The sequence below is a fragment of the Ambystoma mexicanum genome, chromosome 5q (assembly GCF_040938575.1).
Source record: "Ambystoma mexicanum isolate Mex_15411 chromosome 5q, UKY_AmexF1_1, whole genome shotgun sequence".
NCBI lineage: Eukaryota > Metazoa > Chordata > Amphibia > Caudata > Ambystomatidae > Ambystoma > Ambystoma mexicanum.
The window spans coordinates 94,343,802-94,359,667 of NC_090933.1; positions in this window are offsets into that span (position 1 = coordinate 94,343,802).

The following is a 15,866-nucleotide window of genomic DNA, read 5'->3' on the forward strand; positions in this document are numbered from 1 at the left end:
AAAGCAGCAAACAAGATCACCTGGAAAACCACATACGTTGGATGGTTGCGACTTACGTTTCATGAGAGAAAGCCGGGGGTACCTTACACACTACCTGATTCATGGAGCGTTTTCCTATGGGGTTGTGCCATTATAAAACACTTCTCTGAATCAGGAAATGCACCCCTTACTAATCACAGCGAGATCAGGGGCCGGAGGACAGACCCAACTGCGCCCATACGGAAAGACTATGAGTCCCAGATCTCCAAAGTTGTTGCCCCACATTAGCTGCAATAATCAGCAAGCTTTTCATAAAAAACTGGGAAGGAAGGAACCACATACCAGGGGTGTTGCTAGGTCTGGAAAAGACCCGGGGCTACGCTAATGTTGGAACTGTTGGGACTGGGGGCTAGCTATAGCCTTTTGGTTGTAGCTCCTGAGATTCTATCCGGGGCTACAACCAGAACACCAGGGGCTATAGCCCCCTTAGCCCCCCTAGCAACGCCTCTGCCACATACCCTTTTGACCGCCAACATTCGTGACATGAAACGAACCCTCAGAAATACTTGCACAGGGTTGTGAATGCGAAAGTAGCCCCTTGGATGATGTCTTTGTCAAATAAGTGTAAAGTGTTAAAAACACAATATCTTTACTGGCTGTGATCTTACAAAAACAAACAAAAACTCTAGATGGAGAGATTTAATAAGCACATTAAGAAATAACGATGCACAGACATTTTGGAAACTAGTAAATCAACAGCAAAATAGTACAGATCTGACAGTCCGTGCCCTCAGAGAGTCCTGGATGAACCATATTAAGAACATTTTAGATGACATGGGAACAAGAAAAGGGCAGCCATGAGCACCCAAGAAAAAAACACTTAACCACAACTAAGCGGACATTGCAAAGCTCATTACATCCAGCACAGCCCTAATGAAAAGCAACCCAGGCAGAGGGAGTGAAGTATTGAATCAGATATTTTAATCCATTAGTGACACTGGCTGCCTTCCGGATACCTGGACCAAAAGCATAGTAGTCCCTGTGTATAAACGTGGTCTACACCTCGATCCCAATAGCTATCGCATATTGGTTATGCTGGATGCTCCGGAAAAAATCTTTGCCCGTGTCATACTGGATTTGGGGACCAGAATCAAATCTTCCCCATTAACATGTGAATCATATTAAAGTCATATGTTGAAATCCCCATTACAGGAACTTGATCACGAGCAGACATGGGTCAATTTAGCTGCAAAAAGTCCAGTAAAGATTAATATCTTTATGGCCAATTTACGGAGCCACCCTTAGAGCTCTATCACAAAGAATTCCGTAACTCAACTTAAAACTGAAATTTATCCTGGTGGATACCCTGGATCAAATTGGGCCTACAATAGCTATGCCCAAAATAAAAAAAAACAGATAAAATGCCCAACAATAGCTATGCCAAGATAAAAACCAGATCAAATGCCCCAGATACAAGCGTGAAAAAGGAAGGAAAATCTTTCAACGTTAAAGCAGTCAAATTCTGGAACCTCCTGGAACCCCCCCCCATCACAGGCGATGACAATATGGAAACTTTTAAGAAAGCTCTGAAAACGCATTTTTTAAATTTTTTTTTATTTGCATTTAATCAAAAAGATTTTTACAAAAACAGTCTTTTAAAATTCTTTTCATGAACAGTTTTTAAGAACAGTTTTTTAAGAGACGACTTGACACATAAACGCATTTATTCAGGTAGTTCCCTTGCATCCCCTGATCAACTTTCGCTGCTACTGTTTTGTCATTGATGAACTGTTCTTGTGTATGTGTTCAGCGCCCGTATGCCTGCGGCGGCGCTCTATCAATAAACAAATAAATAAATAAAATTAAACGGACATGTAGCCTCTGCAGGACTAATGTTATGGAAACTGCTAAACACCAACTTTCTGCTTGTCCAGCAACAGGGCAAAGCAGACACAGGGGCTTCTGGCTGCAGGTGTGCAGCACTTCCCTCAGCGGGAGGCCCTGTGGCAGCGACACCTTGATAAAATGATATTCCTTACATTTACCAGCTCACATTAGATTGGAGAAAAATAAAAGAGACTTTAAGTACCTATGCAGATGGCGAGGTACTCAGGAGTTTTAACTCAGTACATTCTGGAATCAAATAGAGGCGCAATGTAAATGCTTAGGACTTTGCCTGGACATACTCCATTGCAAGTTCTGGTTAAAGAGGAGTGAAGGCAACCACGTCCCTGTGACTTCTTTTATGAAAAGGCTAAATATTAGGCTGCATTAATACAAAACAAAAGAAAGTTGATTGACAAGACGAACCACAGTAAAAATGGATCGGTTTATGCCATTCATCTGGACAAATAAAGATGCTGTGTGTGGTGTGGTCTCAAGCAGGCATAATCAAGTCACGGCCAACATGGTGAGCAAACCGTGCTTGCACACATGCATCCATGCAGCCAGTCACATCTGGAAACGTCACCCTGCTACTTAGTGCTTGAGATGGAAACACAGAAGTGCCGACACTATCCTTTCGAATAAAAGTAGTGCAGGTACTCAGGACCGGCAAGTACCTGGACATTTAAAGCAGTGCCACAAATAAAAGATATCTTCCGTGAACAGGCGGGAGTCCAGAGATAACCACCAGTGCATGCGGGTGTGCATATTTAGTATAATGCCGCTTGCTGCAGTTAAACGCAAACTGCTCTAGCTCACGCGGTTGCCCCCAAGCCCCCAAGCCCCTGCCAGCAGCAAGAACTAACAACTGGCAAACGATCAAGGGATGGGAGACACAGATTACGAAGGCCCTTTACTCCCTCCATCATCCACAGATGCAGCAGGAAGAGCTCTGCCTACATCCCTCCCCATGCCCAAAGTGGGTGGAACACCTAAGACTATATTTCTATACAATGTGGCACCCATGTAGCTAAAGGGCACATGTGATAAGAGGAGGGAGACTGACTAAGCAAGTGGTGGGCGGACAGAGGAGGCCAAGAAGGTGACTGACCACCCGCTCCTCTCACGCTCACCTTTCCTTCCATGAACCACAGTGCTTCTTGGGGGGAGGAACAATAGCGCAAATGGATGATGGCACTGGGCAAGGAACACTAGGTGAATGACACTTCCCCACTTCAAAGGGTGAAGTGCCAGTGAACGCGACGAGCAACGTGACGCCTGGGTAGTCGCTGCCTTAGCCGTGGTGCACAATAGACCACGGGAGGACCCTCCCCCCAAAGGGGACATCAGAGGCAGACTGGGGGGTGCCAGTTAACAGGAAAGGGGAGTAGAGAGGGGACCCGAGGTGAGAAAAGGACAGGAAATGGGTAGGAAGATAAGGCTTGCCCAATCCACACAAGGGGTTTATAAACGCAGCTCACCCAGGCAGACTCTCTCTTTTCCAGGACGAGCAGTGGAGGATAACGGTTGCCCACCCGCCCACGCCATGGAGAATGTTATCAATGATCATTGTTGTTATATCCGCCCTCCGCCCCGCTACGCGGTGACGTAGGGCGTCTTAATAAAAGCCCCGCCCCTGCGCAAGGGAGGCAGTTCCAGGCACAGACTCCAACAACGTGTGTCGTGTTTTTCTTTCGCTCCGGCTGGAGCTGCGTCACTGAGGCCTACCTCCGAGGCCTACCACGTTCTGCCTCCGCGCGGGGCCGGAACTTAACACTGGCGACGAGGGAAACGGGACCAAGCACGAGCGCTCGTCGCCCGACCATCTCATTCCTCCTGCATCGCACGACCGACCAGTTTTTCCTGCGAGCCGATGGGACCGCTCTTCGATGCGTGGGCCTACCGCACACGCAAGGCGCACGTGCGTTCACGGCTGTAGACAGTTGAAGAGAGGCAGCGGCCCTATCCGCCAACGGTTTCATAGGTTGGCCTCAACAGGGACCGTCAGGGGACGACGTCACATGACATGGCGACCGGCACGATCACCCCTGGGCTTAGTACGCCATCCAGAATCGTGGCGAATCTGTCGGTCTCGCCACCGCCAGCTCGCCCACAAAGCAACTCGACCACGATGATTCAGCCATTCGATCCGTTCACGGATCCATCCTCGGTTGGCCCCCGCTGGCAGCTATGGCTCCAAAAATTTGAGATGGCTATGGAGTGCAAGGACGTAACCTCGTCTAGGAAGATGAGATCGCACCTACTTTTGAACGTGGGGGACGAGGTGCTACGCATCTTCAACGCGCTAACCATTACGGATGGCCTGGACATCTACCAACGATCGAAGGACGCTCTGACGGCTCACTTTCTCCTGCAACTCAACCCTGACTATGAGACTTTTATATTCTGCACCACGTTTCAGGTGGAAGAGGAGACCTTGGATGCCTATCACACCCGGCTTAGGAAACTAGCAATGTCATGTGAGTTCACGGATGTCGAGAAAGAGATCTGGAGACAACTCATCAACGGCATCCATTCCGAGAAACTAAGGAGGTTGGTGCTGGGGGAGAGGGGCATCTCTTTGCTGGGGCTGGCGCATTCTGGAGCTGGGTCGTCAGAGGGAGCTAGCGCATGCCAGGGCCGCTAACATGGGTTTGACTCTGCATAAATTACAGCCGGCCCTCGCGTCATCCATGGTGGCCCAGGACACGAACAGACAATCCACAAGGGATGAATCCAGTGGTAATTACGCACCACCGAGATGGCAGCCATGGATCCCGGGGCCCACGGAGTGTGGATGGTGTGGTGGACCGCGTCATGGACTGCGAAATTGCCCGGTACAAGGCACAACGTGCGGGGCATGTGGCAGGAAGGACCACTATGCAAAGGTGTGCCGTTCTTCAGGCGCTCCACTACCGCCTCAGCCGAACCATCAGGAGAGGAGTGGAACAAAGAAGAAGAAACAGGGAGTCACGAGGCGCGTCGAAGCAAACAACTCGTCGACTGAGGAAGACGGAGATGACATCACAGGAACTTCACTAGACCCCGGCAGAGAGCAGCGGACCAAAGGAAGAAATGTCTACCTAGTGTCAGCCCTGGATCGAGGGAGTGACACGCAGAAGAAAGGGCTCCGGAGGCGTACATGCCAGGTCACCCTCCAAAACCAACAGATATGGATGACCATTGACACGGGAGCCTCTGTGAATGTCATGCTCACGTCCACGTTCAAGACTTTGCAGTTGCAACCATCCCTCAAGAACACTGACACTCAAGTGTTCGCATATGGCTGCAAGAAGCCACTACCAGTAGTTGGCAGATTCCGCACGACCCTCAGCCACGGTGAGAACAGGCTACCGTCCAAAGTGTACGTAGTGAATGCGGGGATTGAATGCCTTCTGAGCGGTGATGCGGCTGAGGACTTAGGGCTCGTACAGTTTGTCAATCAAATCGGGGAAGCCCAAGAGGTCGAGAAACTCCTGGCGCAACATCCCAACCTGCTGAACGGGATTGGGCGCCTGAAGGGAAAGACGATTAAACTCCACATTGACAAGTCGGTCCAGCCAAGGGCCGTCAGACATCGGAGGACCCCATTCCACATGCGCGAGCAGGTGGAGATTGAACTAAAGGTGCTGGAAGAAGCAGGTATCATCGAGGAGGTGACGGGGCCGACACCATGGGTGTCCCCGATGGTGGTCACAAGAAAACCCAAACAACCGGGGAAGGTCCGCATTTGCATAGACATGCGCCTCCCGAACACTGCCATCAAGAGGGAGCGCCATATCACGCCAACCCTCGACGAGGTTGTGGCTGACCTCACGGGATCGAGAGTCTTCTCGAAAGTTGACCTGAAAGCAGGGTACCATCAGCTGAAGCTGCACAAGGACTCTCGGTACATAACGACTTTTTCTACACACTTGGGTCTGCGAAGATACAAGCGGCTAAGTTTTGGCATATCTTCGGCAGCCAAAGTCTTCCAACAGACCATCCAAGAAGTCATCCGGGACATCCCAGGTGTCCTCAATGTCAGTGACGACATCCTGATCCACGCCCAGGACAAAGGAGAACACTCGAGAAGGCTAAAGATGCTCTTGGACCGTTTGGAGGCTGCGGGCCTAACATCCACAAGGAAAAATGTGAGTTTTTCAAGATGGAGATATCCTTCTTTGGCTACAAGTTCAGCAGCTCTGGCATCTCGCCGGACCCCCCAGAAGGTCGCTGACATACAGGCCGCAAGTCCGCCCAAGACACCCACCGACGTCCGCAGCTTCCTGGGGATGGCCACGTACTGTGGAAGATTCATCCGAAACCTGGCCACATTGTCGGAACCCCTTCGTGAACTCACAAAGCTCAACGCGAAGTGGGAGTGGGGAAAAGCTTGCCAAAATGCCTTCGAGAGCATCAAAGAGTCGCTGTCCGTAGAGATGAGAATGGCGTACTTTGACACCGCTCTTCCGACTGAACTCTACGTGGACGCCATCCCTGTCGGCCTGGGGGCCATCCTCATGCAGGTCACCAACAAAGGCGAGAAGAGACCCATCGCCTATGCGTCGCGTGAGCTCACAGCGACGGAGCAGAGGTACTCTCACATCGAGAAAGAGGCGATCGCCGTACTGTGGGGGTGCCGCCACTTCCACCTGTATCTGTATGGCCACAAGTTCACAGCGATTACGGACCACAAACCCCTCTTACCCATCTTCATGGGCACTTCCTCGCACCCACCGGCCAGAATAGCCAAATGGCTGCTACACCTTCAGCAGTACAATTTTGAGCTGATTTATCAACCGGGATGCGGCAACCCGGCAGACTTCCTCTCCAGGCACCCGAGAGCGGCAACGCCACAGGAAGTCCGAGTGGCCGGAGAGACCGAAGAGCACATCTGCCAGGTGGTGCGGGCAATGAGGCCGAAGGCGGTCAGCATTGAGGACATCACAGAGGAAACATGCAATGACTCCTGCTGCGATTTGGTGAAAGATGCCATCATTTCAGGCGACTGGAAGTCATTTATGAAAAACACGCACAACAGGACGGAAGCGGCAAAGGCGTTCCTCACAGGAACATTCACCATCCGCCAAGACTTGTCGATAACAGATATGGGGCTGCTGCTCCGCGGAAATCACATCGTCATTCCGCCAGGCCTGCACGACCGGATAGTGGCACTCGCCCATGAGGGCCACCAAGGGATGGCTCGAACGAAGGCTCACATTCGACACCGAGTGTGGTTTCCACGGATTGACGAAAAAGTGGAAAAACTTGTCAACACCTGCCTGCCGTGCCTCATAACCGGAGCCCCACCTGATCCGGAACCCATCCTATCGGCGGAACGAGGCATAGTGGCAACCCGGCAGACTTCCTCTCCAGGCACCCGAGAGCGGCAACGCCACAGGAAGTCCAAGTGGCCGAAGAGACCGAAGAGCCTATCTGCCAGGTGGTGCGGGCAATGAAGCCGAAGGCGGTTAGCATTGAGGACATCGCGGAGGAAACATGCAATGACTCCTGCTGCGAAAAACTTGTCAACACCTGCCTGCCGTGCCTCATAACCGGAGCCCCACCTGATCTGGAACCCATCCTATCGGCGGAACGAGGCTCTGGCAGGTGGGACGCAATAAGCATTGTCTTCTGCAAACTACGAGAGGGCCTGTGCCTCCTGGTGGCAATCGATGCCCACTCCCGATACCCCGAAGTCGAGGTGGTCGAGTCCACGGCAGTGGAAGTGGTCATCCCGGCCATTGAGAAGATGTTCGCGACACATGGACTCCCAACCACGATCAAAAGTGACAATGGAGCACCCTTCCAAGGGATGGAGTTCAAACAGTACTTGCAAGATCTGAACATCCGGTATCACCACATCATGCCCAGGTGGCCCCAGGCTAATGGGGATGTGGAACGATTCATGAGAACAATTAACAAAGTGTTGAGGCTATCGAAGGCAAATGCCAGCCCGTGGAAGGTCGACCTCTATCGGCTCATGAGCAACTACAGGGTCACCCCGCACTGCACAACTGGCGTTCCCCCAGCGGATCTCATGTTCGGCACCGTCATTAGATCGTCCATCCCACATCACCCCAGCAGAGGACCGGACGAGCTGGACGAGGGGCGCACTGATAGAAGGCGAAGGGATGCCAATGCCAACATGAGTGCCAAGAGGAGGTCGCGACCATCCAACCACCAGGTGGGCGACCAGGTGGTCATGTTACGGAACCCGACGAAGTCCAAAATGGATTCCCGCTACGAGACTCTCCCATGGACCGTCCGGGAGACACGAGGGACCATGATAACTGCACAAAGGGGGCATCGTCAGGTGACGCGCAACGCGTCGTGGTTCAAGGCAGTGCCGCGCAACCTCTGGACTGATGGGGACTGTCCCCAAGAAGATGAGGATTCGCCGCTGATCGAGTACGGACCCGAGGATCACCAGGGCAAAGAAAATGCAGGTGACAGAACATGGGAGCAGTGGAGCGAACAGGACCTGGGTGAGCCGGTGGCGGAAGGTGAGAGATCTGATGAGACTGTAGAAACCACCTCACGGGGTGGAAGATATGGCCTGAGAACTGCCACTCAGCCGCCATCTCGGCTCAAGGACTATGTGTGGTAGTGTGGACTTTGAAATTTGCAAAAAGGGAATTGCGTTTGTATTTTGTTATGCTCATAAGTAGAAGCCCACTCGTGTGGGTGTGTTCCGTTGTTGTCTTTTGTTTATAATAAAGGAGGAATGTTATATCCGCCCTCCGCCCCACTACGCGGTGACGTAGGGTGTCTTAATAAAAGCCCCACCCCCGCGCAAGGGAGGCAGTTCCGGATACAGACTCCAACAACTTGTGTCGTGTTTTTCTTTCGCTCCGGCTGGAGCTGCATCACTGACGCCTACCTCAGAGGCCTACCACGTTCTGCCTCAGCGCGGGGCCGGAACTTAACAATTGTTAAATTATCTGTTTCATTTTACCGCAGAATTGTCGCAGTGGAGGTACATGGTGCATCCAGGCTGGAAGGGATGTCAGAAGCCACAATGGACTGAAATTTATCCTGGTGGATACCCTGGATATCCCTGAAATTAACGGCGGTGGGGGCATAACCTCCGAAGAGCCACGGGACATGTGGCGGGTGGTTGGTGGGGCGTTCAAAAGGGCAAAAAAACAAAAAGTGAAAAGTAAAGTAATGTGAAAAGTAAAATAAAGTAAAGTGTAAAGTATAGCAATGTAAAGTAAAATAAAAGAAAAATAAAGAAAAAAGTAAAGTGGCAGGACTAGGGCAGGAGATAGAAGGGGCTAGCAAGCATAAAGGTATAAGTGCAATAATTTGAATATTATAAGAAGAAATACAAAATTGTTGGTTGTTTTACGACTCAAAAGGGTGTGCAAGGGACCGGAGGGTTCCACAAAGGTGTGAACCACTGCTGTTGTTCATAAGTGTGCCGGGAAACAAGTTAGGTTGGGGACGGGGCAGGGTTCCAAAGGCACGGCAAAAAGGTGCATCAGCTGGGAGATGTAGAAGAGGACATATAGGTTGGAAACAAAGGAGATGGGGAAAGGGGTAAGAGAGAGGGGGAGAGCAGGTGAAACCCAGAGAGACGGGAAGAGGTCAAGAAACAAATGAACCCAAGGATAAGGTGAGAGGTCCAGAGACCCGGGGACGCAAGGAAAGCATAGAGGGGGACAAAGGTCTTGGGGAAGAAGGCAACTCCCTAGGGGGAAGCAAGCAAGTGGGAAGATGACAAGCCACTGGGGAAACGTTAAGGGGGCAAGGGCAGTACACATGGGGAACGTCAGGGAAAGAGCAACTGGATAAGATGACAAGAAACCTGTGGAAAAGGGCACTGGGTAAGAGGTTTCCTGACCCAAAGTGCCCAAAAGCACAGAGCAAAGTCAAGCAGCTCACATGCAGCAGGGAATAATAATGCATGTAATTTTATGTTTGTGTTATGTTTAATAAAGCCTACGGCATTTATTCATCACAATAATTGTGTCTATGGGTAATGGTTATGATTGCATTAGGTGCAATGATGGTAAAACTGCTTTAGGCTTATCCTCATTTTATCGATAACAACAAAGAAACAGGCGACAACGCTAAAATGTCACATATGCTATTTTCCTGGCAATTTTAAGCTTGGACTAAAGTGCACAAAATGTTTAAGATCCTCAACCCCGTTTAGACTCCTACGGCAAAGCAAGTCCTGACTGCATAACCCTCAGGCTAATACAGATTTGGAATGTACTTAGCTCCTTCAGCTAGGGGTGTTGTTGGTCTGGAAAAGATCAGAGGCTATGCTAATGACAGGACTGTTGGGACTCAGAGCTAGCTAGCCTTTTGGTTGTACCTCACCTGGGTTGACCGGATCTAACAGAGATCTAACCGAACAGATCATAGATCATGAAGAGGGGGGTTAACCCTGGTGAGACTTTGGTTGTTGCCCCTGAGCTTCTATCCGGGGCTACAGCCAAAAGACCCAAGGCTATAGCCCCCTCAGCCCCCCCGCCCCCAGCAATGCCTCTACCTTCAGGCACGCCAACTAGCCCATGAGCCCTTCAGTGCCTTTCATACTCGATTGCAACACTCTGCACCCACGTGCACATTAGTGGATGAGCCGGTTTAAGTGCGAGCACAACTAATACAAGGATTCTTCTCAAACAAATTAAGAAGGCAAATGCTGCGTATGTCAGGCTTTTTCTCACAGAGCATACTGGAGCAAGGCCACCCATACGAGCTGACAGAAGCCAGAGTGGAAAGGATGGAGACCACATTCAAATATATAGCAGTGGCTGAAGTATACACAGTGGAGAATAAAGGAGAGGACAGCCAGAAAAGACCCCAAAGAGGAAACATCACAGCTGCCAGGTTGAAAAGCACCAAGACATGTGACTGTTGTGGTGGGAATCTGCTGCACAACGGCCACTGGCCCAGCAGAGGAACAGAATGCTCAAAATGTGGCAGTCTCAAACATCTTGCCATGATCTGCCGCTCTGCAAATTATCCAAACCCAATAAAGCCTAGCAGGCCCAGTGGACAATAGGGGCAAAAGGTGGAAGTGGTGCCCGAGAAAGACTCCGATGAGGACCAGGAGGATTCCAAATCTCAGCTCCTCCGCTCTGGGACATGAGCCAGCTAGGTGTGACCAACCCGGAGGAGAATACTGTTCTCAGAGACACTCATTCCGTCCCTGGCTGCTCACAATTTGCCATATTTAAGCCCTGCCCTACAATACAGCCTACCAAAGTGAGAATCTTTGTATATGGTGAAGAAGAACAAATTCCTTGCTCTCGGATTGCCAGAACAACCTTCCAAAAGGATGTCGTCAAGACTGCAGGGAAGTTGTATACAACACCGGTAGACACGGCCACCCTCCTCAGTGGCAACACTGCAGGAGACTTAAAACTCAACCAAATCCCATTTGGAGTCCAAGAGAAAGAACTAGAGAAACTCCTGTGAGAATTGTATGAACTGTTTCAGGGGATTGGATGTCTACGACAGTGTGTCTGGTTCAATGCAGGGAATCAGAGGATTCTGGGCTGTCTTGGCTCTCTGGATGCTGTGAGTCCCGCTCCGGGGGTCTCAGGGACAAGTTCAGCCCTTGTTCTCTGGCTCCCAGCAAGAGGAGCTTGGCACACCTTCAGTGGTCCTTCGCCAAGTTGAGCTCCTGATAGCAGTGTAGCTGGCAGAGAGACAGGACTTGTTACAGCATCAGGTCCATCCCAAATGTGCCATGGGGATGGGTAGGGAACAGAGCTAATCTCTCCCTTGGATGCTCAGTCTTCACCTCACTGCTGGAGGACTCCATAAAGTCAACCTTCCCAACAGAGGTCCAATGACATCTTCCAGGGTTGTAGTCCAAAATATGATCTAAAGAAGTGGTGGGAGACCACTTCTTTTAAGGGCGAAAGCCAGTAGGTGTTTGGACTAAAGCTAGCCTGCTTTAGGAGTCCAATCCCTGCGCTTTCAAGAAGTGGACTTTGCCCTTTTGAAATCACACCCAAAGTGCTTTTCTCTAGAAGAAGTGCAGGGGACAGGAAGGAGAGAGAGAGACAGAGAGATGGAAGATGGCGGAAGCCTTTGCCCACTGTACAGACAGAGCTCTTCTGTCTACACTAACCCCACCCTATTCCCTCCTCAATAGGATCAAAGGCCTTTAGAAATGCAGCACCCTCGTGTGAGGGTACTTCCTTTGAATGGATGTGCTCCTTTGATGCATGAGCCTAGGACAGCCTCCTGCAGTGTGGCTGGTTTTGGCAAAGTGTGTTACCTAGCCTCACAAAAAGATCAAAGAAGAGGCATTGCCATTCAGGTTCCTGTCCTATAATCTAGCAGGGCCAGCCTGTCTGGCCAGAATACACATCACCTTCCACAGCTGAGCTGGGTCACAGGAGCTGACACATGCATGATACCAAATTGGATGTGGCTACAATGATCACGAGTAGTGCCATGCACCATGCCTTAATTCAGGGATAACTCCCACCATCCCATCATCATAGTTTTGGTGCAGGGGTGCATATCTCAAACATAGCCCATGAGTTGTAGAGACTTGGCTGTCACTGCAGCTGTGACCTCTGAACCTGCTCTTTACAACTGGCAGATCAGGCGCTGCAGATCATGAGACTGATGCAGCAGGATACAGATACACACTATGCTTTTGGCATGTAACTTATTAAAGGGGAACCTGATCAGCAGATTGCCATTTCAGAGATGGAATTACCAGCATCATGTTATGAATTAATACAAATCAGAAAAGCTAGGCCTTTTACTCCCTTGCCAGATGGCAATTCTTTACAAGCATATATATATATATATATATATATCACTGACAAAAAACGTTGTTAAAAGGACATTATGGTTCAGTTGCCCTAAGAAACACTTATCAACTTCAGTGCAACAACTATTTGAAAGGGACATTATAGTTACTTTGCACTAATAACAACCTATCCATATTATGGTTACAAGTAAGACCAACATTCGTCAGTTATGGTAAGCTAAGCAACCATAACTCGCGCCACCAGTGTGCACTGCTAAGACGAACACCCATGACATGAACAATGACATCACAAATATCATTGATGACATCACATGTGTGGCTCCCTCTTTTATTGTTCACTGACATAACTAGGCCAAGTGGTTTTCTTCACAGACAGTCAGCATCTAAACAGTCAAAAGGTACTATATTTGTAGAGCTTACCCTTCTCATATGGTCTTACAGTACTGTCCTTACGGTTCAGTCATATCATATTATACATATACATAGGGGAAGAAGCAAGCCTGAACCACAGCAATTATTTCTGTGCATGAAGAAAATCAGTTAGGTTATGACCATTTTCTGGTAATACTGCTGCTTTTTTGCTTACTGTACTTTCCCTCTGTATGCTCATATTTGTATGCGTTGTGGTCTCTTTATGTTGTGTGTGTAGTAGTACAATTATGTACAAAGTGAGGCATTGTTAGGTACTTAGTACATGTTTACAGTACGGAAAACTCTGAAATGAAAGCATTCATCATTTTACTATTCAACATGTCAAGACTTTGAATATTGCAGCTCTACGGTGCATGCTGTAGACAATGCCTACCTTGCTACATAAGTAGGTTCATGTAATGGAAAGAACTCTGTAATGCAATGGTGTTTATAGCAATGCATTGCTTAATGAACGATGTATGTCATGATAGTTCTCCCAATCAACTCTGATAGTTTTCTGCCAACATTATAATGACAATCCCTTGTGGAGGCTATTCATGAAAACAAACTGCTCATGTGATGGCATCACTGATGTCATCAATGACATTTGTGATGTCATCTTTCATGTCATTGGTGTTAGTTTTTCCCAGTGGTGGCTCGAGTTGTGGTTGCTTAGCTTACCATAACTGGCGAATTTCTGGGGTTTTTTGGTCTTACTTCTAACCATAATATGGATAGGTTCTTATTAGTTGTAATTAGCGCAAAGTAACTATAATCTTCCTTTAAAATAGTTGTTGCACTGAAGTTGATAGGTGTTTCTTAGGGCAGCTGAACCATAACGTCCCTTTAACAACGTTTTTTGTCAGTGAATTTCATAGGTTTTTAGTAGGGCACTTTAACTATAACGTTCCTTTATAATAGTTTTTCCAGTAAAGGTGATAGGGTTTTAGTAGCGCAACTTAACCATAACGTCCATTTAACAACGTTTTTTTCACTGAATTTCATAGGTTTTTAACAGGATACTCTTAGTTTGTATAGATGTACTGTACAGCATACTGAAACCGGTGGCTCCATACTAATAGCCACAGTGGTTGCATACACAGGGTCGGACTGGGACAAGAAATAGGCCCGGTCACCCAAAAAAATTGGCCCACCCCTCGCCTCACGAGCCTTGACCTCTGATGACATCACCAGAAGTGATGTCATTTGACCCCACCCCTAAGTGATATCCCAGGAAGCGATGAAACACGACCTATCACCGCTTCACAAAACAGGAAGTGGCATCAAATAGCATTGTCCCTAAGTACACTAAATTACTGTGAATCCAAGCAGACGTCCAAGGCCAAATGATAATATGTTATTGTATAGCACTTACGCTTAAGCTCTTTTTATAAAACAAATATGCGTACAATATCACCCAACCTGTGTTGGTACTCATTTATCGACCTAAGAAGGATGAAAGGGTTTTTGGAGAAAAAAAAAAGAAATTGAAAAAAAAAATATATATATATATTCTTTTTTTTTCTTCTTCCAAACCGGCCCAGGCATGGCCATAAACCGGCCCCCACTCCCCAGGGACGATTTCGACCTGGCCACGGGCATAAAGGCCGTGGGGCCAATCCGACCCTGTGCATACAGTGCGTCTGTTCGTGGGCATCGGGTGGAGTCCAACCTGCCGAGAAAGGGAGGGGTGGTCGTGCATAGTGGTACCATGCAGCAAAGACAAGAAACATATACAAACAGCAGCAAGTACGTGAATTGGAAGGGAAAATGCAGTAGGTGTACAAACTCTGTACTTTTGAAACAAACAGTGCAAAGGCATAGGGTATGCCGCATAATGGAATGCACCAACAAGAGAAGTAACGTCTTCCTTCAACAATCTTACCGCACAGCTGCTTTACATAGGAACAAAGAACGAAGGGGCAGAGTTAGGCCCGCAAAATAGTGAGAGCAAAACGTCACTGCAACGTGGTAAGTACACCAAAGGTTACCTTATAATTGCACAGGTCCTGCAGGGTACAACAGTAGGAAAGCATGATGATTTCTTTTTGTGTGGAGCAATGGCAACCACCCTTCACGCTTGATCAAATGAGTGAGGACGATAACCCCATTGGTAGGCACCGCAGTGTGAAAAGTAAAAGAATTACTGCAATCGCAAGTACCCTAGAACGGCTGGAAGAGAATTTTCCGCTTGACGAAAAGAGTGATCATAGTAACCCCATAGGTAGGGAAAGCAATGTGAAAAGTAACACAATTACAATATATTGCTTCATGTATGTCAAACACATTTGTTTTTCATTAACAGTACATACGGAAATAGAAGGGAGTACAACACAAGCAGCACCTCTTCCACAACAACATACAGCCACAGGAACTGAAGGAAACACTGTAAATAGCAAACTAGACTGCCTGGACGCCAAAATGGATGAATTGCTGAACAATTCTGCCGCCTTGAAAGATTTCGCACAATGACATATTATGGAGAAAATAAAAACCACTGTCCCACCTGCACATGCCCCCTTCCACATTTTCCAGCCCCCATCCCTGCAAATTCCGTGTCATGAGAGACGCTTTGATGAGACCTCAAACCCTTCCTCCCCTCACGAGCTGTCATGATGCCTACCCCCGGGCAGCTGGACCAAGCCCATCCGCCCCGGAAACAGGCATCCGGAAGTTTGTTTAAACCTCAGAAGCCCCGGCTAGGGGCTATCTGGGTTCAGTCCTGGTGCCTTAGGCGCCAGGCTCATAGTAGAAATCAGTCCTGGCGCCTAAGGCGCCAGGCTCATAGTCATCACTTACCTCAGGCAGACCATGCTGCACATGCATCCAGGCCAACGTGAGACCTGGAAGGGAC